Source organism: Corythoichthys intestinalis, chromosome 6 (genome assembly GCF_030265065.1).
Source record: "Corythoichthys intestinalis isolate RoL2023-P3 chromosome 6, ASM3026506v1, whole genome shotgun sequence".
Lineage (NCBI taxonomy): Eukaryota > Metazoa > Chordata > Actinopteri > Syngnathiformes > Syngnathidae > Corythoichthys > Corythoichthys intestinalis.
The window spans coordinates 8,168,380-8,195,956 of NC_080400.1; the positions used below are offsets into that span (position 1 = coordinate 8,168,380).

The 27,577-nt window shown below is 39.5% G+C and overlaps 1 protein-coding gene and 1 long non-coding RNA gene across 3 annotated transcripts in view; one reads left to right on the forward strand and one right to left on the reverse strand.

Moving 5' to 3' along the window:
* Positions 1-27,577, reverse strand: part of LOC130917185 (contactin-5-like) — a 411,152-nt gene that overhangs the window by 158,391 nt on the left and 225,184 nt on the right. The window lies entirely within an intron of this gene.
* Positions 955-1,936, forward strand: LOC130917186 (uncharacterized). Its single transcript, XR_009063428.1, has 4 exons — positions 955-1,075; positions 1,149-1,294; positions 1,458-1,626; positions 1,719-1,936. It is a non-coding gene; the product is annotated as an uncharacterized LOC130917186 (long non-coding RNA).

Genomic DNA, 27,577 nt, shown 5'->3' on the forward strand with positions numbered 1-27,577 from the left:
CGTGTTTAAAGTGACTGGATTGACCCAGTCAAATTGGATTGGACGTCTATGGCCGTCAATGGCAGTGAAACTTGGTCCACCAATGCCAGTTATCCCTGCTGAAATGGATTTAATGTATGTCACGGTTAACGGCAGACTTGAATAAGTTTATTATATTTAGGTACCCTGGTAATGAGCTTATTTTCCACATTTCATGTTGAAGATGGAAAAAAAAGTCTCATATTTTAATGTGTCCGATAACATATAAGGGTCCCTTAATTAACATCAATGCATTTTTAGACAATAATGTTTACGTAACACTATAATAATTGATATAATGCTTTATCTAACATTAACAATAGTTAATGCATAACCAGGTTAAGTACAATTAAAACATTAATATAATGCAATACTTAACTTTAATTCATATACATTAGGGCATTAATACAGGGATCCCGACCACCGTCCATGGCGCATTTGCTAACGGGCCGAAGAGAAACAAGAAAAAAATTGTTAACAACTGCAATCTGGCCTGTGTCTCCTGACTAATCCGAGTAGAGATATGTTAAGTCGCCCTCTTGTGGTTGGCTTCCATTAATGGGGTGTTTGCACACCTATAGCGGCCCAACGTCAGTCAATGTAAACAGTAATGTTAGCTGCTGTTGACTGTGTTCTGCAATGTGTCTTAACGTGAAAAAGGCCACCTACTGAGCCAAAAGAGCACCATACAACCAAGTTCATTCTTCATAATATGTGGCTAAAAGCTTGCAAAGGATGCAACAAAAGCAAATGCAGACCGTCATACCTCTTGGCGAACTTTATTGCTAAAGCCAAGAAACATTTCATAATTTGAGAAGAACTCATTATACCTGCGACAAAGGAGATTTGTTGTCAAGTTTTAGGCCACTGTTAAAAAAGGCTGATTCAGCGTATGGTTGTCAGCCCCTGGCTGGACAATTGTGTGGGTGTGTCTGTCATCCCATTGGAGGGCCAGCACCTGATGGGTGGAGCAGCAGCAGGTGTCAACAATTACAATCTGCCTACATAGGCCAGCCAGAGCTCCACCACATCGCTGGATCGTCTCTTTCAGTACACGGTTAGTGCCTTCTCGCGTTGTGAATACTTCTGTGTGGACTCGTCTGATCATCGACCTATTTGCTTTGTTCCAGGAGTCTATGCCTCTTATTTTTGGTACCTTCGCCCAGACGCTCAATGCCACAAACTCCACAGCTCTGTGGATAATAACTGCTTGAACCCAAACCCTCGATATCTCAGGTGCCTGTTTTGGGGTTCTCAACCCATGAACATAACAATTGTAAGTTAAATTTTCCTTGCGCTTAATGTTTGTTTTTAGCCCCGTGATGTTATTTTGTTTACTGTCATTTTTGTGGTGCAAAAAAAGTATGGACCACTGCATTAATATAGAGTATTTAATGTACGTTGATCCCTCGTTTTTCACAAGATGAAACAATGCACAGGTGTCAAGGGAGTCCTACACAGTACCTCAAAAGATCCCCCACCCCCACGTCCCACCATGAGGACGCACAGTCACACAACCCCGCCGACAGAAATACAACATGCCACCCCCTCCACCCCCTTGGAAGAAGAGGGATATTAGAAGTTTTTTTTCGGCCAGCACAAGCCAATGTAAGTAATGTAAAAATACGTCAATGTTGTGGAGGCGGGTGAAACAACACTAATTTTGCATTAATCTGTGTGAACTTGCTAAACTACTGCAGTTAGGCCAGCCTCCAGAAGGAACAACAAAGTCAAGCTAGCTGTCCCTCATTTGGATTATTGTTTGCATTATGTGCTATACCGTAATGCAACGTGGTGGCTTCAGAGTGCAAGTCCCAAGAAAAGGTCCACTTCAGAGGGACACTAACATGAACATGAACTGACAGGAGAAAAAAAATCGGTGAAATGAAATCGCACATCAGAATTTCATGACAGTACTTTGGTCCATAGGTTTCATGTTTTTAACGTGAAAAAAAAAAGTCACATTTCAATGTTTCGCGATGAATTATCAACTTTTGAATTTCACTTTTTCACGCGATAAGGGTCACGTTGCAACCTAATTTTCAAATTTTAACTTACAAAGTTATTGTGTCTCAAGTGATGAGTTATCGTGTGAAAAGGGGATTTCCAGTTCTCAAGTTTCATATTTTAACGTTTAATTCATTGGAGTACAATGTGATTATGCTTGACAAAGTCAAACTTAAACAATTTACCGTAATAACCTTCTCACATTGAAATGCAAAACTTGTCAAGTTTCAACGTGAAGTTTATGATATTAAAATGTCGAATGTTAATATGATAACTTCTCATAATGAAATGCAAAACTCCGAATCTGAAAATGTTATGGCATTAAATGTATTGCGTCGTAATGAGACTGCGTCATAATGACTTACTTCTTGGTGTTATAGCAATAACTTTCAAAAAAGATGATAATCTCGAGGCAAAAATTAACATTCCAGCCATTCATCCTATTTACAGTGGGGAGTATTTAGTTCACCACCAATTCTGCAAGTTCTCCAACTTAAAAAGATGAAAGAGGCCTGTAATCGTCAACATGGGTAAAATTTAACCATTTGAGACAGAATGTGGAAAAAAAACAAAAAACAAACAAAAAAAAAAACTGAAAATCACATTGTTTGATTTTTAAAGAATTTATTTCCAAATTAGAGTGGAAAATAAGTATTTGGTCACCTACAAACAAGCAAGATTTCTGGCTGTCAAAGAGGTCTAACTTCTTCTAACGAGGTCTAACGAGGCTCCACTCGTTACCTGTATTAATGGCGCCTGTTTCAACTCATTATCAGTATAAAAGACACCTGTCCACAACCTCAGTCAGTCACACACCAAACTGTGAAGACTGAATCTGCAATAGGTAAAACGCTTGGTGTAAAGAAATCAACTGTGGGAGCAATTATTAGAAAATGGAAGACATACAAGACCACTGATAATCTCCTTCGATTTGGGGCTCCATGCAAGATCTCACCTGTGGCGTCAAAATGATAACAAGAACGGTGAGCGAAAATCCCAGAACCACACGGGGGGACCTATTGAATGACCTACAGAGAGCTGGGACCACAGTAAAAAAGGCTACTTTCAGTAACACAATGCGCTCCCAGGGACTCAAATCCTACACTGCCAGACGTGTCCCCCTGCTAAAGCCAGTACATGTCCAGGCCCGTCTGCGGTTCGCTGGAGAGCATTTGGATAATACAGAAGAGGACTGGGAGAATGTGTTATGGTCAGATGAAACCAAAATTGAACTTTTTGGTAGAAACACAGGTTCTCGTGTTTGGAGGAGAAAGAATACTGAATTGCATCCGAAGAACACTATACCCACTGTGAAGCATGGAGGGTGGAAACATCATGCTTTGGGGCTGTTTTTCTGCAAAGGGACCAGGACGACTGATCTGTGTAAAGGAAAGAAAGAATGGGGCCATGTATCGAGAGATTTTGAGTGAAAATCTCCTTCCATCAGCAAGGGCATTGAAGATGAGACGTGACTGGGTCTTTCAGCATGACAATGATCCCAAACACACAGCCAGGGCAACAAAGGAGTGGCTTCGTAAGAAGCATTTCAAGGTCCTGGAGTGGCCTAGCCAGTGTCCAGATCTCAACCCCATAGAAAATCTGTGGAGGGAGTTGAAAGTCCGTGTTGCCCAACGACAGCCCCAAAACATCACTGCTCTAGAGGAGATCTGCATGGAGGAATGGGCCAAAATACCAGCAAGAGTGTGTGAAAAGCTTGTGAAGAGTTACAGAAAACGTTTGGCCTCCATTATTGCCAACAAAGTATTGAGATGAACTTTTGGTATTGACCAAATACTTATTTTCCACCATGATTTGCAAAAAAAAATCTTTAAAAATCAAACAATGTGATTTTCTGGGTTTTTTCCACATTCTGCCTCTCATGGTTGAAGTTTACCCATGTTGACAATTACAGGCCTCGCTAATATTTTCGAGTGGGAGAACTTGCACAATTAGTGGTTGACTAAATACTTATTTGCCGGACTGTATTTATTTCCTGCCTTGGTGAAATGATATGCAAGGGTCTGTTAATAAGTTGTGACATCAGGGTTAAACACATAATATAGTGCCAGCAATATATCCCACAATCATATTGTAAAGGAGGAATCAAACAATGATCAGTATAGAAGAGCAACATATGCCAAAGAGTGAATGGGTTATATTTTTTGTCGTTGACGTGGCACAGAACCACTCTATCCTTTCCTTCCTGATATGCAAGCCCTTACACTATATATATCAATAAGTGAAAAGATGTGCTGCACATGTCTGCATTAAGTGCACCATCTGCCTTATCTCTCAACTCTCCACTTCTACTTTTCACACGTTATTAAACGTGGGTGGCGACACCGTTCTTACTGAACATAAAAGTGAGTAATTGCATTTCCCTTTCGTCTCCACAATGTCCTTTCATGCCCGGTGTTTATTTAAAGAAGTTTAGTCGTTAGAAGGTTAGATTTTTTTTTTTTTTTGGGTGCCGAGGTAGCGCATTATGCCAAACCCAGTTAGCAGTGTTAAATGATAGCTGAGAAACACGCCATTAAGATGATGTACTAATGCAATGTAGGAACGAGCCAGCCACCAGCCGAGCTGCCTTGCAAGGTGATAAGGTGCAATCCGTCCAGCTAAGTGGTGACTTGACTAATGGCGGTTTCTCCGCTTACGCGAGACGAGTTTCCTTTGGCTTATTTGTCTCTCGGTTAAGTCGGACATTAATATCCATCCATGAACATGTCAAGGCATAAGCTAACGGCTAATTTGGGGGGGAAAAAAAAGAAAAACAGGTTGATGCCTGTACAGTGATTTATCTACATATTAGCATTTTGTTACTAGTGGTCATTTGTAGTCATTTGTTTCCTCATTTAACATTCCAAAAACAGTATCATGAAGTAACATCAAGTCTTCAAAAATTGCGTTTCATAAAATGCACTTCACCAATATGGCAGAAATTATATCTCATAACATAGCAGATTAATATTTTCATAAATATCTACGGGTTTGGGAATACAAACGAATATTTCCTTTTTGCTAATTTTGTACCCATTTTAACTCATTCACTGCCGTTGACAATGATAAGGCTCATTTATGCCCTGTGTTGTTGATCTTACTTTAAAAAGTAATTAATTACAGTTACAAATTACTTCTCCCAAAAAGTAATTCCGTTAGTAACTCAGTTACCTGAATGTAAGAATGATTAGTTACTTGGCAAAGTAACTGGTGATAATTTTCATGTTTTTTTTTTTCTATAAAAAAAATAAAATAAAAAAAATAGCAGGTCACACAATGTGAAGTTTAAAGGGTTTTTTTGGGACAACTGGCCCTAGCCCAATTAATTCTTTACCCTAAATTTAACAAGACACAGGGGTATTGCGGATATTGCGATAACTAAATAGTAACCTTCGCTATATGTGGAAGTAATTTACCTCATTCACTCCCAAGCCATTTTCACCAGAGCAATGCCCTTCGCTCCTGGCCGTTTTTCCGGATTTTGACTGATTTTGCAAGGCACACAGAAAATTCTGTTCTATTGTTATATAAACATGGAACCCACCAAAAGAAATATTAGACTCTCATCTTTCAGCAGAAAAAAAAGTAAGGTCATATATTTTTCCAATCTTTAGAAATCAGCATTAGAAAATAGCTTAGTTTGAGCAATTTTCCAATTTATGATGAAAAAACGGAGAAAATTAGCTTTTTGTAAATGCATACATTTCAAACATAACTTTGATTTTAACAAAGCAATTTTTCCATTAGTTACATCCCAAACATCTGAATAATGTTTTCCTTTTACAAAATACCATGAACAACCAGACAAAGATGGATTATTTTTGCGTCTCTGCGGGGTCTGCTTAGCGAGCCGCTGCACTGGGGGTCCCACTCGTTTTGCTCGGTCGTCCAGCGCCTGGCCTCCCACGCGTCCTCTCAGTTTTTTTGTTCGGTCGGAGCGCCGCCTGGCATCACGCTGCCAGCGCTTTGACCGTGCTGCCCGGCTGTTCATTGCTGTCAAATCAGGTTGCGGGTCTTATAAAATGCGCTACTGCCCACCAGTGGCCAGTTTTATTGCTTTAAATTGGGTTTGGAGCCTTGTTTTTTGTTTCTCAGATAGATCGCAAGCTACAGATGCTTCTTGTAAAAAAAAAAAAAAAAAAAAAAAAAAAAAAAATGCAAAAGACGATAAATACGTTTTTGGGACAATGAAGCATTTAAAAATAGAACTTATTTATATGTTTCTGGGAGTAAATGAGTTAATATTGTGAATCAACCTTTAAAGTTGTTAAAATTGCTCCCTTTATTGCATTAGTTCCCTTCTGTCTACTTTGACATGTGTAAGTTTTAAAACTATTTCATCATTTAAAGATACAGTGCCTTGCAAAAGTATTCGGCCCCCTTGAATCTTGCAACCTTTCGCCACATTTCAGGCTTCAAACATAAAGATATGAAATTTAATTTTTTTGTCAAGAATCAACAACAAGTGTGACACAATCGTGAAGTGGAACAACATTTATTGGATAATTTAAACTTTTTTAACAAATAAAAAACTGAAAAGTGGGGCGTGCAATATTATTCGGCCCCTTTACTTTCAGTGCAGCAAACTCACTCCAGAAGTTCAGTGAGGATCTCTGAATGATCCAGTGTTGTCCTAAATGACCGATGATGATAAATAGAATCCACCTGTGTGTAATCAAGTCTCCGTATAAATGCACCTGCTCTGTGATAGTCTCAGGGTTCTGTTTAAAGTGCAGAGAGCATTATGAAAACCAAGGAACACACCAGGCAGGTCCGAGATACTGTTGTGGAGAAGTTTAAAGCCGGATTTGGATACAAAAAGATTTCCCAAGCTTTAAACATCTCAAGGAGAGCTGTGCAAGCCATCATATTGAAATGGAAGGAGCATCAGGCCACTGCAAATCTACCAAGACCCAGCCGTCCTTCCAAACTTTCTTCTCAAACAAGGAGAAAACTGATCAGAGATGCAGCCAAGAGGCCCATGATCATTCTGGATGAACTGCAGAGATCAACAGCTGAGGTGGGAGAGTCTGTCCATAGGACAACAATCAGTCGTACATTGCACAAATCTGGCCTTTATGGAAGAGTGGCAAGAAGAAAGTCATTTCTCAAAGATATCCATAAAAAGTCTCGTTTAAAGTTTGTCACAAGCCACCTGGGAGACACACCAAACATGTGGAAGAAGGTGCTCTGGTCAGATGAAACCAAAATTGAACTTTTTGGCCACAATGCAAAACGATATGTTTGGCATAAAAGCAACACAGCTCATCACCCTGAACACACCATCCCCACTGTCAAACATGGTGGTGGCAGCATCATGGTTTGGGCCTGCTTTTCTTCAGCAGGGACAGGGAAGATGGTTAAAATTGACGGGAAGATGGATGCAGCCAAATACAGGAACATTCTGGAAGAAAACCTGTTGGTATCTGCACAAGACCTGAGACTGGGACGGAGATTTATCTTCCAACAGAACAATGATCCAAAACATAAAGCCAAATCTACAATGGAATGGTTCAAAAATAAACGTATCCAGGTGTTAGAATGGCCAAGTCAAAGTCCAGACCTGAATCCAATCGAGAATCTGTGGAAAGAGCTGAAGACTGCTGTTCACAAACACTCTCCATCCAACCTCACTGAGCTTGAGCTGTTTTGCAAGGAAGAATGGGCAAGAATGTCAGTCTCTCGATGTGCAAAACTGATAGAAACATACCCCAAGCGACTTGCAGCTATAATTGGAGCAAAAGGTGGTGCTACAAAGTATTAATGCAAGGGGGCCGAATAATATTGCACGCCCCACTTTTCAGTTTTTTATTTGTTAAAAAAGTTTAAATTATCCAATAAATGTTGTTCCACTTCACGATTGTGTCCCACTTGTTGTTGATTCTTGACAAAAAATTGAAATTTTATATCTTTATGTTTGAAGCCTGAAATGTGGCGAAAGGTTCCAAGGTTCAAGGGGGCCGAATACTTTTGCAAGGCACTGTAGATTTAAGTCAAGATTTTGCAGATTTAGGAGCATTTTAGATAAAAAGTTACTTCGGTTCGCAAGGAGGGTTCTCTACATCATAGCCTTCCTGAGAGGTCTACTGCTTTAAGATGGCGGCTATTTACTAATGCATCTAGTTCTTTATTATACATGTTGCTAATGCAGCCGTGTCTGTCATTTGCATCTAGTGCTGTATATATGTGATATCTACCGAAGCATCGTGTGGGCGTAGTTTGTAGGCTATCGGCTACAGTTAGATATTATTGGAGCCACCTAGCATAGTAGCATCGCGTTTGCAAGGGCGTCACCCTCCTTTGCCTCCTCCGCACTCCTGCTCTGCTCTCTTGTCTCCGTGAGTCCGTCTTTCTCAGACTTTTCTGGCGTCAGTCAACCAACATAGTAACACACGCCTTTCCAGCTTCAGTAACGGGAACGGCGTTGCCAAGATGAGAAAAGTAATTAATTATATTACTCACTACTGAAGAAAATAACGCCGTTAGTAACGCCGTTATCTTCTAACGCCATTATTAACAACACTGTTTATGCCCCTGCATTACGTTGACAGCGGAGCGACAGCGTAGACTCCACTTGGTCATCAAGCATTTAAAACTGTGCATCAAGAGAACGCGTTGCTCTGTAATTCACTGCAAACCCACCAGAGGGTTGTAGGTTTATCCCCTCCGTGAAGTTGGCCACCATCAGACGCAAATTTTTCGAAAAGGTATGTTATTTGTTTGTGCTGAAAAAAAATTCGCTTGTGCTGCTATCGTTTTTGAGGTACTAATTTCGAATGATGATGTCACGCTGCCCTCCATTTATTGCAAAATGGACCCGAAATGGTGCCTTTCGTTTATGCTACATTTGTGCTCATTTGTGTTTTTAAAAAAATTGTTTGTCCTGCTATCGTTTTATAGATATTAAGACATCAACATTCAACTCCCGTGGCTGACGGAGCATACCAACTTTCAAAAACAGAGTGGTATCACAACAACTAGCGCAAACGTAGCACGTACAAATGGCACCCCTTCGTGTCCACGGTATAGATCTAGGACAGGCCAAAACTTTAGACACACCTCATTCAATGCAATACAATTGAAGGTCCCAACTCAGGCTGGGCGATATGGCCTAAAGTACGCATCACAGTAAATTGAGCAGATTTACCTCGATAACGATAAAAGACAATAAATTCGCCCAAAAGGAGTTATCTAATTTGAAAATCTGAATCAATGCATTAACACAAATTAATTATTTCTCATTGAATTATTTACCAGATTTCAATTTAACATATTAAAAACAATTGTACATGCAGTCTAAACATTAAGTATATAAACACTTCATGTAAACCATAATAATTCTAGTATTAACATTTATTACAGCTTGTATAACTTGAACAATGTACAACATTATAAAAATTAATACAATGACTGTGCAAAAATGTCATTGTGAATCTGAATCAATGCATTAACACAAATTAATTATTTCTCATTGAATTATTTACCAGATTTCAATTTAACATATTAAAAACAATTGTACATGCAGTCTAAACATTAAGTATATAAACACGTCATCTAAACCATAATAATTCTAGTATTAACATTTATTACAGCTTGTATAACTTGAACAATGTACAACATTATAAAAATTAATACAATGACTGTGCAAAAATGTCAATGTAACACAAATGACTGACAGTTTGAACAAAACACTTCAAACAGACAACTTATTGTTAATGACTGCTGGGACATAATTACTAAACAGAGGTGTTTAGTTCAAAGTTTCAGGGTTCTTTCCCCAGAGCATTTTTAATACATGCACGCACACATGCACCCCCCACACAGACATACACAAGTTAAAGCTATATTGCTCTTTTGCCAATGAAACATTTAAGATTTTATCATGGCAGTAGTGACACAGAATAAAGCAAGCACATACAGAAAAATAGCGGTGGCCATATAAACGGTCATATTATAGGCTTCACTGTTGCATTATAATTTATGCTGAATGCTTTACCCTCATAAAAGATATCTAAGAAATCACACACACACACGCACACACAGAGATACAAATTAACGCGACATACTAATTGCTAGATGCAGTCCGTGTCCAATCCACTTATTAAGTTCAGCCGTTTTGACAAGGTTAGAGCCACTATCCGACGCCATCACGTTCATTTTATAACGTTAGCCACTAGCGTTAGCCTGTGGCCTGGCTAACAGTAGAACGCACCCTTTCCTGAAATCATGAGAACCAGGGAGGAAAGCGGGTGAAAGCCTGTTTGGAGGCCGCCAAGAGTCTACTTAATGTCGAGTGAAAGTTTGGCGAAGCTCCCTTAAGCCCGAATCCATCACGTTTGCTTGTAGTGATAACCACTAGCATTAGCCGCTAACATTAGCCTACCGGGCTTCTGTTTGTTTGAGTTCCTGATAACCACATGACTTCATACGTATGCCCACTGACTGCTTTCTTAAAGGGGAATGAACACACTCGAACAATACAGAGTCAAACGGGATGAAAAGACTATATTTTCTTATTTTATTAAATTCCCGAATTTACCGACATGGTACGTTGGTACCGTGAAGGATTTTTAATTTTCGGTATTCCGCCCAGCTCTAGTCCTAACCCCATTGATAAAGCAATAAATTCCACTAATTAACCTTGAAATAGCATACCTGTGAAGTCAAAAAACATTTTAGGAGAATCCCTCTTAAAGCTCATCAAGAGAATTGCAAGAGTGCGAAAAAGAAATTAGAGCAAAGGGTGACTACTTTGAAGATACTAAAATATTATACATATTTTTAGTTATTTCACCTTTTTTTTTTTTTTTTTTTGCAAAGTACATCTTTCCGCAGGTGTTCATTCGTAGTTTTATTACCGTTAGTGAACATTTACAACGTAAAAAGTCACCAAAATAAAGAAAACGCACGAATTAGAAGGTGTGTCCAAACTTTTGGCCTGTAACGTGTATACAGGTATATATTATATGTTTTAGGTCAAACAAAACAGTTCAACTGACATTTTCAGTTTCTAACAGTCACCTACAACTCACTGCACTGACAGTGAATGACTCAAGTCCTTGGCAGTCTTTGACAGCGATAGACATCCAATTCAGTTAAATTGATTGTTTTTTTAAACTGTCCCAGAGTTTGATAAAAATAACATCATGCAAACTGTCAAACAATGGGGTGACGTGGTGAAGTGTCTGGTGCTGCTTTCCTACTCCAGGACCTGGACCATAGACTTCACTATCAGTTAATGGGACACAGGGCCGACCCATAGGGGGCCTATTTTTAAAAACTTAAAATTCTAATACTTTCAAAACCAAAGCCACTAGCCAAAAAAACAACAAAACAGGCACCTCCCTTAGACTTATTGAGCAGCGGCATAAAAAATTTCAAAGTCGTTCCATAATGAAATCCTGAATAATTATTTCTGTATAAATATAACTAAACTTAAAATGGATATAAAATTCTGATTTTATGCTACATGCACAAAATCACCAAATGCAAAGATAATCACCTATATTTTCCGGATCAATAGCAATGTTTTAAGAAATCATATACGTTTTTGCCAGAAATAGCAACTTATCGTATTTTTCAGACTATAAGTCGCACCTGAGTATAAGTCGCACCAGCCATAACATGCCCAACGAAGAGGAAAAAAAAACATATAAGTCACACCGGAGTATAAGTTGCATTTTGGGGGGAAATTGATGAGATACAATCCAACACATAGAACAGATATGTAATCTTGAAAGGCAATTTAATATAAAAATCCAATCGTGAACAACATGCTGAATAAGTGCGCGATATGATGTTACATGATGCATGAACAACGAAATGCGAATATACTGTCCTCACCAGGACGCTACGGCTCCCAAATGACTATGCTGGACGTCCGTATAATTTGTTGAATCAATTTCGTCCTCAATACCAAACAGGTTCACATCAATGTAAATAAATGACAATTAGCTGCTATTACAGCAATGAGACAAACGGTTAGCATGCGTTCGCTAGCATTAGCACATCGTTCAAACAACCACACAACTGGCTCTAAGTGTCCAATCGCAGGTGGAAAACACACATCAACAACAACAGAAAAGATGATACACACAGGCGTTGCCTCTGAAGAGATATTTTACAAGCATAAAGAATGAACATAGGCTCTCTCGCCCACTCACTCAGAGACGCTGCGTAGCTGTCCGTCTTCTTCTGGCGTGTGAGCGCTCTTCTTCGCGTAAACAAGTGCGAGTGCGCCCCCACTTGGGCGTGAAAGCGCCACAAACTAAAAGCATGCATTTCAATATAAAAGTCAAAAATGCAATTGAACACACATTGCCAAAGGCAGAATGTATACGTGGCCATAGCTATTAAAAGTTATTCAGAAAACTATAGCATAAAGAACATGCTAACAAGTTTACCAAACCACCAGTGTCACTCCACCAAAATAGCATGTGAAATGATATCATAATGCGTTAATAATTTCCCACATAAGTCGCTCCTGAGTATAAGTCGTACCCCCAGCCAAACTATGAAAAAAAACTGCGACTATAGTCCGAAAAATACGGTAATTCTTTTTACAAAACCCAACATGGCGGCCGTCACAAAACAAATAGCTTTTTAAGTTGTAAATTCTTGTAAATAAATGCATAAATCGCGTAATTTCTATAGATATGAACGTAAAATAGTCTACATTCTTGGTTAAAAGCAACGGGCGGTTAGCGTTCATTTTACGTAAATGTTTTATGCAAAAGTTACGGTATTGTGTAATCCAAGATGGCGGCGTCACGAAACAAAGAGCTTTTTAAGTTGAAAATTCTTGTAAATAAATGCTTAACTCGCGCAATTGCTAAAGATATGAACGTAAAATAGTCTAGATTCTTGGTTAAAAGCAAAAAACAGGCACTTATCGTTCATTTTACACAAATATTTCAAGCCAAAGTTACACTAATTTTATCCGTACATTTTTTTTTTTCACAACGTTTCAAAGTCCATTCATGGTGCTATTTAATATAATAATTACCTTGAATCCTCGACCAAATCACTCCTGAGACACTCCTGTCTACATGTATGCAGTAAAACCTTCGTCCTGTTTCCACCTAAATCCGGCGTTAGAACTCAGCGTGTTTGAGTTTATCAGAGTGAAAGCCAACTCAACGTTCTGCCTGGCGCAATGTCCGTGGGAGATGTCTTGTCAACTGATGGTGCCTATGCCTGGACGACTTGCTGCGAGTTGATCGCTGCCAACCCCTCCCATTCCATATGAATTGGACATCTATCGCTGTCAACGGCGATAATGATGGTTCACAATTATCACCTCAGCTATTTACCTTAACTGCCAGCAGAATTAAATTCCACACTTTTTGATGCACAACTGTAAAATTACTCATTTAATTCTGCACATTCACAGCCTGAGTAATACTGTCAGTAATGAATTTGCAATATTTCATTCTTGCGCCGGTCACATTTTTTAAAAAGCACATCAATTCAATCTCAGCTCAGCCTTGATGGGAATGAAAGAAATAATTCGAGAGACATGTCTGAACATTACCAATTGTCAATGTCACGGTACTTTACATCGGTGGTAAGATTGAAAAAGGTCGACATGCTTTCTTCTCCTCTATTACTTTGTTCCACTCTTAAATGACACAAATTATGAAATGCCTTAGGACTCCTATACTGCTTTTCTCGGAAAATGACATTTCGCTTGTACTGTATTTCAGTGGGATTTAAGCAGTGGTGGTAAGTAACGATGTACTTTTAATTCTACTGTACTTAAATACATTTTTTTGTATGTTTACTTCACTTGAGTACAAATATAAAGCGGTACTTTTTTAGTTTAACTGAACAATTTTTTACAGCACGTACTGTATGTACTTTTGACTCCACCACTTTTCAAATAGTTGCCTGCGTTACACGTTACTTTTATTTGTTTTCTTTCTCATTGTGAATAGAACAAAAATCTATTACCGTATTTTGTGGACTATAAGTCGCACCTGAGTATAAGTCGCACCAGCCATAAAATGGCCAACGAAGAGGAAAAAAACAAACATATATAAGTCGTACCTGAGTATAAGTCGCATTTTTGAGGGAAATTTACTTGATAGAATTCATCTCACACAAAAGATATGTCATCTTGAAAGGTAATTTAATATAAAAATACAATAGAGAACAACATGCTGAGTAAGTGTACAGTGTACAGTGCATGAACAACGAAATGCAAATATACTGTCCTCACCAGGACGCTACAGCTCGGTCCTGGCTATACGGCGAGCTAAACTCCCAAATGACGATGCTGGACGTCTGTATAATTTGCTGAATCAATTTCGTCCTCGATACCAAACAGGTTCGCATCAAAGTAAATGAATAATAATTAGGTGCTATTACAGCAATGACACAAACGGTTAGCATGTGTTCGCTAGCATTAGCACATCGTTCAAATGACCACACAACTGGCTCTAAGTGTCCGATCGCGGGTGGAAAACACACAACAACAACATAAAAAATTATACACACAGGCGTTGCGTCTGTAGAGATATTTTACAAGCATGAACAATGAACGTAGCTTCGCAGCAGGGTCTCTCTCTCGCCCACTCGCTCAGAGATGCTGCGTAGCTGTCCGTCTTCTTCTGGCGTGTGAGTGCTCTTCTTTGCATAAACAAGTGTGAGTGCGCCCCCACTTGGGCTTGAAAGCGCCACAAACTAAAAGCATGAATTTCAATATAAAAAAAGTCAATAACACAATTGAACACACATTGCCAAAGGCAGAATGCGAACATGGCCATCGCTATTAAGTGTTATTCAGATAACTATAGCATAAAGAACATGCTAACAAGTTAACCAAACCATCAGTGTCACTCCAAAACACCGAATGTGTGAAATGATATAATGTGTTCATAATTTCACACATAAGTCGCTCCTGAGTATAAGTCGCACCCCCAGCCAAACTATGAGAAAAACTGCGACTTATAGTCCGAAAAATACGGTAATACTAATACAGTAGATAGTGACACCTTGACATACGATCGCATCGACATACAGTGGAATGAAAAAGTAACCAAACGTTTTGGAATTTCTCATATTTTGGCATAAAATCACCATCAAATGTGATATGATCTTTGTCAAAATTACACAGATGTCAAAACAGTGTCTGCTTTAACTAAAACCACCCAAACATTTATAGTTTTCTAGGGCTGTCAAAATTATCATGTTAACAGGTGTTAATTTTTTTTTTTTAATTAATCACATTAAAATATTTGACACAATTGACGCACATGCCCCGCTCAAACAGATTAAAACGACAGCAGTGTAATGTCCGCTTATTACTTGATTTTTGGTGTTTGGCGCCCTCTGCTGGCGCTTGGGTCCAAATGATTTTTTGGGTTTAAGCACAATGAGTGAGCATGGTGTAATTATTCACATCAACAATGGAGAGCTACTAGTTTATTTTTTGATTGAAAATTTTACACATTTTAATCAAACGAAAACATTAAGAGGTGTTTAATATATAATTTCTATAACTTGTACTAACATTTATCTTTTAAGAACTACAAGTCTTTCTATCCATGGATCGCTTTAACAGAATGTTAATAATGTTAATGCCATCTTGTTGATTTATTGTTATAATAAACAAATACTGTAATTATGTACCGTATGTTGAATGTATATATCCGTCTTGTCTTATCTTTCCATTCCAACAATAGTTTATATAAAATATGGCATATTTTACAGATGGTTTGAATTGCGATCAATTACGATTAATTAATTTTTAAGCTGTAATTAACTTAATTTTTAATCGTTTGACAGCCCTATAGTTTTCATATTTTAATGAGGATAGCATGCAAACAATGACAGAAGGTGGGAAAATAAGTAAGTGAACCCTCTGCCTAAGGAGACTTAAAACTGGAAGTCCGGGGCTTTTTAGCCATCACGAAAGACCAGAAGGGTGTCAAATCACCCCGAGAACAAACTGACTACTTGACGTGTGAAGGGGGGGTTTCACTCTGGATAGCTTCGATCTTGAATATTTGCAAATCCAGGGCTCCATTGGCTTTGTCAAACATGGAGGAACACGGAAATTGCCAGTCTCCTTGTTCTACAATATAAGTGACATAGCATGTGTTGTATCACAGGACAGACAGGTTGACTCCTCGGTGGGTCTTGCAAAGGAATTGGCTCACTCCCATGTGGGTGTACCTCCAACAACTAGCCCTGGGAAAAGGGCGAATGGTCATATGCCACCACAAAAAAAAAGTGTTTTTTTTTTGTTTTGTTTTGTTTTTTATTACACCATCCCTTGTTTCTAGTTTCTTTTGTTGTCTTTTTCACATGTTTCTTTATTGAATAAAAAGCTTTTTGTGCAAAAAAATGACTTGTGCTGTGCATCATCAGTCATCCATCATCAGCAATATGACACTTACAGCTCCATACACACAAGAAACAGAGCAACTAAATATTCAGAGAGATTAAGAGAGCTGTTCTTTTTCAATGCTGCAATGTCAGAAAGTCCACGGCAAAAAATTCACTGCAAAAAAAGTGCTCTGTTATCTTCCCAATTTTGTCAAATCATGCACAATTCGATCATATTAGACTACTGAGCAGTTACCAAACACTAAAACATACTGTAAAAAGGTTGTCCGCCCGATTGCCTGCCTAAGCGGTCCACTGTCTGACAAAGCCAAGGCAGCCCTGCCGTGCATACACTGAAGCTTCTAATTGGAGCAATCCAACCCTGTGGTTTTGCAAGTGTGAATGGGAATGACTAATGAGGACCTCGATGCTCACAAAAAATATGCTGATTAGAGTCAGATGACCCTTCTCTGAATACAAAAGTGATTTGTATCAACTGATCCACCCTTGGTAGTTCTAGTGAACAATTGAGACTGATTTTTAACAAACTGAGGGGCAGTTTATATGGCGACTCTGCGACACGACGACGCAATGACTGTGTTGTGGAGTGGCCTCGCATTTGTATGGTATCGCCAAGACGGAAGGCAAAGACCTAAACCTTGGAATCCAGCCTCCAAAGTGGAAGAGTTCGATTGCGGAGGCTTGAAGGGGGGCTTGCTCCACATACATATCAAAAGCACCTGTGGCGCAGTCCCTCGCCGATAACGTCAGCACTCGTACACGTCACATTGGGCATGCACAGTGGTGCTACGAAATATTAAAATTAGCAAATATGGCGGAACGTCGGCTTTAATTGACTGTTTTTACAATATTTCTAATTTAAATATGTTTTTGTGCCTTTTTGAACAAAAGAAAATGCCATTGGTTGGAGTGGGCAGGCATGTTGTCTTCCTGGCTGAGGAGGTCAAAATGCATCATTCGCTGTCGCCTTGTAAATCTGCACTGCCCCCTGGGGCATGGCATGAATACTAAATAATTTTCATGCGGAATTGCGACATTGTTCGAATGGAGACAGAACCATATAAATGCAAACATGACATTTTTCATCTTCTCGGAGAGTCACCATGTCAGGTGCCCCAAAGTCAGGTGTTTGCCCAATCACTGATGAGATGTTTAAAGCTGCCCTGCCCACTATAAAACACACACCTGGTAAGAATTCTCTTGATGAGAAGCATTGTCTGATGTGCATCATGGCTCGGTCAAAAGAGCTGTCGGAAGACCTGCGATCAAGGATTGTTGATTTGTATACAGCAGGGAAAGGATACAAAATTATCTCTAAAAGTCTGAATGTTCATCAATCGACAGTCAGAGAAGTTGTCTACAAATGGAGAGAGTTTGGCGCTGTTGCTTTTCTCCCAAGATTCGCTGTCCACCAAAGATAACACCAAGAGTTCAGCGCAGAATACTCAGAGAGGTAAAAAAAGAACCCTAGAGTGTCTGCTAAACACTTACAGAAATCACTGGCACAATCCAATATCCCTGTGCTCACAGTAACTATAAGTAAAACTATGGCCAAGAATGGTGTTCATGAGAGGACTCCACGGAGGAAGCTACTGCGGTCTAAAAAAAAAAACATTGTTGGTCGTTTAATGTTTGCAAAAAGGCACTTGGACACTGCACAGACTTTTTGGCAAAATATTTTGTGGACTGATGAAAACAAAGTTGAATTGTTTGGGAGTATAACACAACGACAAGTGTGGAGGACAAATGGAACAGCTCACCAACATTAACACATCATCCTCACCGTGAACCATGGCAGAGGGAGCATCTTGATTTGGGGCTGTTTTGCTTCCTCTGGGCCTGAACAATTTGCAATCATTAATGGAAGAATGAATTCAAAAGTTTATCAGGATGGTTTGCAGGAAAACGTGAGGCCGTCTGTCAGATAGTTGAAGCTAAAAAGAGTATGGATGCTGCAACAAGCCAACGATCCAAAACACAGAAGTAAATCAACTTCAGAATGGTTTCAGAAGAATAAAATACACGTTCTGAAGTGGCCAAGTCAAAGTCTAGACCTGAACCCCATTGAGATGCTGTGGCATGACCTAAAGACAGCGATTCATGCCAGACATCCCAGGAATCTGACAGCAGTTTTGTAGAGAAAAATGGGCCAAGATTAGTCCTGATCGATGTGCCAGACTGATCTGCAGCTACAGGTAGTGTCTGGTTGAAGTTATTGTTGCCAAAATATTAAATGTGATGGTTCACTTACTTATTTTTCCCCCTTCTGTCATTGTTTGCATAGTATCCTCATTAAAATATGAAAACCATTAAATGTTTGGGTGGTTTTACTTAAAGCAGACACTGTTTTTTCATCTGTGTGATTTTGATAAATATCAGATTACATTTGATGGTGATTTTATGCAGAAATGTGAGAAATTCCAAAAGGTTTACATACTTTTTATACCATTGTTTATGGACAGTGCACGTACCTTATCAGGAGCGATCAGATTATAGTGTTTACACATTTCAGAACAACTACTCTCTCGAGCTTGCTCATTAATGATCAAACAAAATAAATTACTCAACAAGTCAACTGCAAAAACGCACACGAACCACGATGACACCGACCCGCAAATGTAACATTTGTCAGCACAGTTATGAAGTAATGAGATGCTATAATTCAAACCGCCTCAGCCAGTCACCTGTCAGAATCGAGACATCCAGTGTTTGTGACCTACCTGATTTGATTATGAACCGATAGGGGTGTTTCATTAAAAAAAATGGAACGTGATACGTCACGTGATTTGAAGCCAGCTCTGGAGCAGTGGTTCAAAATAAATATACGTCATCGGTTCGGAGTACGTTTCGAAAATTCACTTTCAAGCTGCCATCACTACTCGACACCCTGACTTGCCTCCCTTGTTGTTTTCCCTGCATTTGGGTCCTACTCGCCTCCACGATGTGACAATATGTAGAGGTACCACTGTATTAAAAGAGTATATAACAAACAGTTTTGTGTTAAACTTATGTTTTATTTTATGTTAGAGGATGACATTTACTAGCAATGAAAATTATTTTTGTGAGTTTTAATAAAGTATAATCAAAAACAGTCCAACAAAGGTTAGGTAAACTTGTTAGCATGTTCTTTATGCTATGGTTATCTTAATAACTTAATACCGTCATTTCCGGACTACAAGCCGCTACTTTTTTTCCCCTCATTTTGGATCCTGTGGCGTGTGCAATGATGCGGCCAATTTGTGCATTTTTCTGACAGCCGCCCGGGGCGCTCGAGCATGGAATGTGGGAGAGAGGCACGTGGAATATAAGTGTCGAGGAAGACGCTTGTTTGCACTATGACAGGTGGTTTAACTTTGTACGTTGTGTATGAATAGAGGTGGCGGACCCTCGTCTTTGTGCATGAGTAGAATTGGCAGATCTGCATCATGGAGAACGCCAGAAAAAATTAAACTGGCCATCAGAGTTGTATGGGAAGTTTTGACGACTCGCGGCGAGTGATCTCGTCTCATGCGAAGAGCAGCTATTGCCCAGGTATGCCGGGGGAGCCTGGCAGCATGAAGCGGTGTGAAAGAAGTCCGCCATCACCAACGGCTTTCGAGGGGCCAGTCTGCTGCGTGCCGAAGAGGACAGCACGGGTTCAGGAGTGCATTTGCCTCATTATTGGAGACATTGAAGGCGACGGCGAAGGAGAGACTGAGTAGGTGCGAGGCGAAGTGTATCTGAGCGTCTTCATATCCGACACGGAGGGTGAAGACTTCCATGGTTTGAGTGCACAGGAGGGAGATGAAGATTGCTAACAAAGACTTTTATGTTTTTGATAACCAGCCCAATTTGTGCTGTACCGCCGCGCTGATGCTATTTAACTTCCGTGCCGCTGCTATATAACTGCCGTGTTTGCTGGCGCTGTTTGGAACGAATATTTTAGGTGTGTTATTAAAATTCTGAAAACTGTGTGTATTTTTTTGTCAATATCTCATGTTACTAAGTGGGCACACGCGGCTTACAGCCAGGAGAGGCTTATGTATGTACAAAGTGGTTATTCCTTTAAAAATGTACTGGGTGAGGCTTGTAATCAGGGGCGCCCAATAGTCCAGAAATTACGGTAGCTATGGTCACGTTCGCGTTCTGCCTTTGGCAATGTATGTTCAATTGTATGATTGACTTTTTTATATTGAAATGCATGCTTTTAGTTTGTGGCGCTTTCTAGCCCACGTGGGGGCGCACTTGCATTTGTTTACGTGAAGAAGAGCGCTCACACGCCAGAAGAAGACCGGCAGCTACGTAGCTCTGACTGAGTGGGCGAGTTAGCGAGAGAGAAACATTGCTGCGAACCTACGTTCATCGTTTATGCTTGTAAAATATCTCTACAGAAGAAATGCCTGTGTGTATCATCTTTTCTGTTGTTGTTGTGTGTTTTCCACCTGCGATCGGACACTTAGAGCCAGTTTGTGGTTGTTTGAACGATGTGCTAATGCTAGCGAACGCATGCTAACCGTTTGTGTCATGTCATTGCTGTAAAAGCACCTAATTATCATTTATTTACGTCGATGCGAACCTGTTTGGTATCGAGGACGAAAGTGATTCAGCAAATTATATGGACATCCAGCATCGTCATTTGGGAGTTTAGCCCGCTGAATATTCAGGACCAAGCCGTAGCGTCCTGGTGAGGACAGTATATTCACATTTCGTTGTTCATGCACTGTACACTTATTCAGCATGTTGTTCTCTATTGAATTTTTATATTAAATTGCATTTCAAGATGATACGTCTTTTCTATGTGTTGGATTTTATCAAGTAAATTTCCCCCCAAAATGCGACTTACAATCCGGTGCGACTTATATGTTTTTTTTCCTCTTCATTGGGCATTTTATGGCTGGTGCGACTTATACTCAGGTGCGACTTGTAGTCCGAAAAATACGGTAAATGTTCTACTTTGTTTCGGCAGTAGTTCAATTTAAACTTTTTGTTTAATTTTAACAACACAATTTTTAAGTTATGTCTGGCAGCTGTTTTATTGTTGCTCATTTTCTCAGAGCCGAATACAAAATTGATCTGTTTTTTCCATCACGTCAAGTTTTTGAACAATAGGGTCTTGGTTGTCTTATAAAATATGAAAAAATGTTCTTACCAAATGTGCTTGTTTTAGGATGGAAAAAAATGTTGCTTGTTTTTAAATTGTTTATTTAATTTACATTGTCATATCTATGTTGTGATTGTCTATGAGCCAGAGGGCCGCTGAGGCTAGACAAAAGAGCGCCGCATTATAGCCGGACTGTCGGCATTAAAGTTGATTGAAAGCAAGAAATAAAATGTTGAACACGGCACTCGAAGTATTCTAGTTTTTTTTCAAGACAAGATAAAACAGACACGACAGTAACAATAGGAACTATTGTTATTTGGGTTAGTTGACGGACACACACAGGAGGTCTGTGTTGTTACGTTTGTTGTGGTCCGAGTTGCGGAGCTGCAATAAACGTTGACTCAAATGAGTTCAAGAAACTAAATTCTGTGCTTTATGAAGAGTGAAAAAAAGCAGAATTTAACACAGACAAAATCATTCGGCCGATCAGAGTGAAGTTTTACCGAAAAAAAAATTATGGTGACGACAGGTACCGTAATGGTTGGCAACGGATCGTCGCATACGTTTCTTCAACACAACGTGGCCGTGTCAATTAAAAAAAATCGTTTTTTACATATATATATATATATATATATATATATATATATATATATATATATATATATATACAGTGCCTTGCAAAAGTATTCGGCCCCCTTGAACCTTGCAACCTTTCGCCACATTTCAGGCTTCAAACATAAAGATATACAATTTTAATTTTTTGTCAAGAATCAACAACAAGTGGGACACAATCGTGAAGTGGAACAAAATTTATTGGAAAATAGCTAACAGCTTCAACAGCTACAACACGGCTCGGGGCTCTCGGGAGGAAGTGGCGTCTAATGGCGTGAGTAAATGTAGTTTTTTCACACAAGCGAACAGATTACAAAGCACCACTTCAGCGTTGTCCCGAGACTACATTTCCCATGATTCACTGCGTGACCTGGGCGCTAGCTGATTCGCTGCCAGACATTAAAAGCGATCACCATGAAAGAAACGGTGAACCGTACAAATGCAATGCAATGCTTGAAGCATGAAGGTGGAAATACATAATACAAATACAAATAAATGTGCACAAACTCACCGGCGGTGTGTGTCTCTTACTGCAACGTGACCGTGAATTACCGCGACGCCGACCCGTTTATATGCACATCCACACCAGTTTCCCGATTGACAGTGGATTAACCCTTTTGGTGAAGATCGTAGATGACGCACAATTTAAACACGCTTAACCTAGCGAACGCAACAACTATGATAGGGGATTGCCACGAGTTAACTTTCGGCTAACGTCGCTAGCTTATACTGTTCATTCCACAACACTTGGCAGCTCTGCTTTGACAAAGTCATCAGTCATCTATCCAAAAATCACACTTACTTTTTGGCAAATCCTTGATCATAAGCAGACCGGTTAAGGAAGCAGGCATCTTCAAAGTGTTTGCAGCAGAGAACACTACTCGATGATGGCGTGAAATTCATTCGCTTCGTGCGAACGAAAGATGTCCATTTACCTGCCCTGCTATCATTTGGCCACTTATACAACTTTTCGTTTGAGTGAGAACAAAACATCACCACACACCGCCGTCACATCTCACCGAGAAGCAATACAACAAACAATACTGTTCTATGGCGCACTTCCCTTGCACTTCTAGGTGTGACGTAATTTCCGAAGATTTCCGAAGATTGCCGAAGAAAAGCAATTTCGTTGTCAAGGGTGTTGCTATGGGTTAAACAAAGAATCTTAAAAAAAAATAACGAAAATATGCTTATAACTGTTTAGCCATTAGGCCTGAACGATATATCGTTTAAACATCGCCATCGCGATGTGCGCATGTGCAATAGTCCCATCGCAAGGACGTGCGATAGTTTTTTAATTTCATTTTTTTTAATCCACAAACGTTTGTTTTGAGGAAGGAGAGGGGAAAAAAAGCGCACAGCTTCTCTTTCTCTCCAGCAAGTCATTGGCTCCTCCCCCTCCCCCTGCAACAGCGGAGTGGAGGGAGGAGGGGCCGAACAGCAGAGCGGAGGGAGGAGGGCCCGTTCTCAAAGTGAAAGCAAGCAATCAACACGTTGGAGGAGCAAGGAAGACTGTATCCAAAAGGAGTTTTGGAAGTATTTTGGCAAGAACAAGACTATAAGGGACAAAAAACAGCCCTGTCGACAGTGCCTCGCCATGGTTGCCTCAACAAGAAGTAATCTGTCAAACATGTGGGACCATTTAAAACGCAGGTATCTATGCATTCCTGCTACGAGCTCCCCATCAGAGGCTTTTTAGCACAGGTGGGAACATTGTTAAGTGCCAACGTTCTTGTCTCAAGCCTGCGATAGTGGATAAACTAATAGTCTTGGCCAAAAACCTATGAGACCCAGTTGAGAATTGCTGAGCAAGGAAGGTGGACGATATGCAGACAAATACATAACACAGCTGAAGGAATGTCTTTTCTTCTTTTTATTCATGTGACAGCTATCAGGAAGGCAGGAAATTTGGGAGTTAAAATGGTTCTGTTATTCATCACAGTTATTTGCAGTTATTCAGTTCAATTATTTACAAGTTCAATTGAGTTTGTTTCTTTTATATTTAAATTTATTGTAAACCGTATTTTTCAAATAACTATATATAGTACAGCTGCACATAAAGTTTTGATACTTAATATTTTTGTTGAAATATTTTTACAACTTTGTTGCCGTTTTGCAGTTTTATATTGTTATATTTTGTGTAAACAACTCAGGGGACTAATGCACTTGCACTTTTATTAGTCAGATTTAATATTTAAGTTCAAATATGTTGACAACTTTGTTGTTTTACTGAGGTTTTTATTTATTGTTATAGTTTGTGAACAACTTTTTTATTTGTCATATTTAATATTTTTGTTCAAATATGTTGACAACTTTGTTGTTATTTTACAGAAGTTTTTATTTATTGTTATATTTTGTCAAAAACTTAGGGGACTAATGCACCTGCTCTTTTATTTATCATTTAATTTATTTGCTGCTGTTGAAGTGTAAAATATTGTATTCAATAAATGATCTATTTTGTGCAGACATGACTTCCTGGATACCTTCATACAGAAATCTTCATCATTCACAAATTAAACGGTATTATATGAATACACTGTGGTCACGGTGTGTTATGTAAAGTATTTCCAAACAGCTATTCAAGTCATTTAGTGAAAATTTCTTTAAAAAAGATAGATCTTTTTTTTTTTAATATCGCAATATAATATCGCAATATATTGCAAACCTAAAAAAAATCGCAACAATAGTTTTTTCCAATATCGTTCAGGCCTATTAGCCATTGATATTATTCAAAAACATGGTTGGCCAACCTTACTTCACATTACTGCTTTAAGCATTTATAATTTCTTAGTTAGGAGACACATGTGCTAGACTTTACAATAACGGTCAAAAAAACATTCAGTAATGGTTAATTAAGGTTAAGTAATACTTATGAGGTATGTTCACGTAAAATAATATACTTAAGGTTTGGTTATAATATATATAATACATTACCGTGTTTTTCGGACTTAGAGTTACAGAAAATGTTTGGCCTCCGTTATTGCCAACAAAGGGTACACAACATAACATCTTTAAAAATCAAACAAAGTGATTTTCTTTTTTTTTTCCACATTCTGTCTCTCATGGTTGAGGTTTACCCATGTTGACAATTACAGGCCTCTCCAATATTTTCAAGTGGGAAAACTTGCACAATTAGTGGTTGACTAAATACTTATTTTCCCCACTGTACATATTTTATCTGATCTTGTCTGGGGAGACAACATTTGTACGAGTTCTAGTTTAGTGTTTTTTTTTTTCATGATGATTTGTTGCAAAGATAAAATCTGTCAACACGCTGTACCGAAGTCGAGCTGACGATCAATGGCGTCCAGTGGGCCATAATGGAGCCCAGATGCTAGTTTTGATTAAGAGCCTATGTTACGGCTGACAAGCGAGAGCGGCGCAAACACACGCAGCACGCTGCACACATGACACACACACACGCACCCAAGCATATACTGTGTAATCACTTTGAGCGAGACACAGATTGCGTCGTGTGATTGGTCGCCACCCGTGACCGGCGCACCAACATTTGAGCCTGTCTGCGGTGAGGTGTGCCAATGCAATTTTCGCCATTTTAAAAGTGGGACGAGCAATATGGCAGCAGGCTGCAGGAGGCCAACAAGGGGAATGGGGAGGGGTGCGCGGGGGTGAGATATGCTTCGGCATAATGGACCTTCATCTGGGGAAGCTCGACTGTGTCGTGTTTACGGCGGGAAAAAAAGCGAGACGGCTGCTGCAAAATGACAGATTCACTTGCAAGCCAAACTATTAACTCAGCGCTTCTCAAACTGGGGATTGGCAAACCGTAACTTGGGGGTTGGTGTGGGGTGCAAATTCATCTGAAAGCAATGATGATGTTGGCGGATTTTTTCTAAAAAAGTAACAATACACATGTAGGAAACAGTATGATAGTAAATCAAATATAACACAATTACTCCTCCTTATGCATGCCGATTACCGGTTTCAAGGTACAGTGGGGCAAATAAGTATTTAGTCAACCACTAATTGTACAAGTTCTCCCACTTGAAAATATTAGAGAGGTCTGTAATTGTCAACATGGGTAAACCTCAACCATGAGAGACAGAATGTGGAAAAAAGAAAATCACATTGTTTGATTTTTAAGAATTGATTTGCAAATCATGGTGGAAAATAAGTATTTGGTCAATACCAAAAGCTCATCTCAATACTTTGTTATGTACCCTTTGTTGGCAGTAACGGAGGCCAAACGTTTTCTGTATCTCTTCACAAGCTTTTCACACACTGTTGCTGGTATTTTGGCCCATTCCTCCATGCAGATCTCCTCTAGAACAGTGATTTTTTTGGGGCTGTCGTTGGTCAACACGGATTTTCACCTCCCTCCACAGATTTTCTATGGGGTTGAGATCATGAGACTGGCTAGGCCACTCCAGGACCTTGAAATGCTTCTTACGAAATCACTCCTTTGTTGCCCCGGCTATGTGTTTGGGATCATTGTCATGCTGAAAGACCCAGCCATGTCTGATCATCAATGCCCTTGCTGATGGAAGGAGATTTTCACTCAAAATCTCTCGATACATGGCCCCATTCATTCTTTCCTTTACACAGATCAGTCGTCCTGGTCCCTCTGCAGAAAAACAGCCCCAAAGTATGATGTTTCCACCCACATGCTTCACAGTAGGTATGGTGTTCTTTAGATGCAATTCAGTATTCTTTCTCCTCCAAAGACGAGAACCTGTGTTTCTATCAAAATGTTCTACTTTGGTTTTATCTGACCATAACACATTCTCCCAGTTCTCTTCTGGATCATCCAAATGCTCTCTAGCGAACCGCAGACGGGCCTGGACGTGTACTTGCTTCAGCAGGGGGACACGTCTGGCAGTGCAGGATTTTAGTCCCTGCCGGTGCATTGTGTTACTGATAGTAGCCTTTGTTACTGTGCTTCCAGCTCTCTGTAGGTCATTCACTAGGTCCCCCCGTGTGGTTCTGGGATTTTTGCTCACCGTTCTTGTTATCATTTTGACGCCACGGGGTGAGATCTTGCATGGAGCCCCAGATCGAGGGAGATTCTCAGTGGTCTTGTATGTCTTCCATTTTCTAATATTTACTCCCACAGTTGATTTCTTTACACCAAGCATTTTACCTGTTGCAGAATCAGTCTTCCCAGCCTGGTGCAGGTCTACAATTTTGTGTCTGGTGTCCTTCGACAGCTGTTTGGTCTTGGCCATAGTGGAATTTGGAGTGTGACGGACTGAGGTTGTGGACATGTGTCTTTTATACCGATAACGAGTTAAAATGGGTGACATTAATACAGGTAACGAGTGGAACCTCGTTAGAAGAAGTTAGACCTCTTTGACAGCCAGAAATCTTGTTTGTAGGTGACCAAATACTTATTTTCCACTCTGATTTGGAAAAAAATTATTTAAAAATCAAACGTGATTTTCTGATTTTCTATATAACATATATGCATCTAAAATAATCCTAAACGATTTTATTAGCAATTTTAATACTCCTTTTAGCAAGGTTCCTTGGGTATGCGTATGTTCCCAT